The following is a 1,358-nucleotide window of genomic DNA, read 5'->3' on the forward strand; positions in this document are numbered from 1 at the left end:
TATTCTCCAACTGCTTCACAAAATTCTTTGTAGACTCAATCCCAGCTGCTTTTATTTTCGCCGCTTGAACCAAAAGAGTTCGGACCATTTCTCTCAATTCCGCGGTCTCATCTGAATTATGGACAGGAATTTCAACTCTTTCCTTGGAAGCTTCAGAGGCCTCGAGCTTCTCGAGACGGGCAGTAATAGAAGTTATGAGTGTCACAACGGCACTCATTTCATCACTTTGCTTTCGCGACTTTCCACGCGAACTTCCAAACTCGGCTCTATGGACTGCCATCTCCTCAATAGTGTTCCAACCTTTATACTGACCGGTATTATTTTGGAACCTACCATTCGCAGCTGCATCCAGGATGACCTTGTAATCATCATATAAAGCATTATAGAATAAGTTGCAATGGTACCACTGCTAGAAACCATGGTGAGGGACAGCCCTAACCAAGCTCTTGAAACGTCCCCACGCTTCACAAAAGCCCTCATCAGGTCCTTGCTGAAAATTTGTGATTTTACTTCCCAAGGCATTTGTCTTTGCAAGTGGGAAGTATTTCTTGTAGAAGGCTAACGCTAGAGATGTCCAATCTATGACTCCCGCTGCTACCCTATCAAGGTAGCAGTACCAGTCTCGCGCCAGCCGGTACAGGTATGGAACAACAGTAGTCTGTGAGAATTTCCATGTGCTTCAAAGGATCCTCGTCCGGTAGACCAGCAAACTGATTTCGCTCCACTAAATCAATATAAGAGGAACGAAATTCGAAATGACCAGTAGTGGGGGTAGGTAATACGTGCCCCTTTGGAAGGCACTGCTCTTTTGGCTGAAGAATGTCATATATTGTAGTCATGTTCGCAAAATTGAGAGTACTCAAGTCTTCCTCTCAAAACCTGTCTTCTAACTGTGCAAAAGCAAAACTAGAAGCAAGAGTAAGCAACGGCCTCAAGGAACCAAAGTTCCTTGAGACAAGAGAAATAAACTAAAAATAAAGCAAACAGAATTACACCGTCTCCCCGGCAACGGCGCCAAAATTTGATACCGTCGTTTTGTATCAAAATTAAATTTATAAATCCGAACTAAAACTATAGCTAGTGATAGTAAGGGTCGAACCACAGAGAGACAAGATCAATTCTATTTGCTATTTTCAGTCTAATAAAGTAACAATTAATTGGGGGTTTTGAATTTGTTTGTTTCTAATGACTAGTTGCTAAAATATGAAATTTCTCAACAAGATAAAAAGAAGATCGGGAACTTCGGTTCACCATGGCTAAGGTCAGGTCACAAAAGGATAGTAGAGGTCTTGTAACAGTCTGAGGGATTAAGAGCAAGCCTTTCGATCAATGCTCAAATACCTTACGGTCTTCTAATT

General features: G+C 41.9%; 1 non-coding gene across 1 annotated transcript; it reads left to right on the plus strand.

The window, feature by feature from the left end:
• Positions 1-413: 413 nt before the first annotated feature.
• Positions 414-522, plus strand: LOC141645243 (small nucleolar RNA R71). The gene has a single exon (XR_012544826.1). It is a non-coding gene; the product is annotated as a small nucleolar RNA R71 (small nucleolar RNA).
• Positions 523-1,358: the final 836 nt, after the last annotated feature.

Source organism: Silene latifolia, chromosome 2, assembly GCF_048544455.1.
Source record: "Silene latifolia isolate original U9 population chromosome 2, ASM4854445v1, whole genome shotgun sequence".
Lineage (NCBI taxonomy): Eukaryota > Viridiplantae > Streptophyta > Magnoliopsida > Caryophyllales > Caryophyllaceae > Silene > Silene latifolia.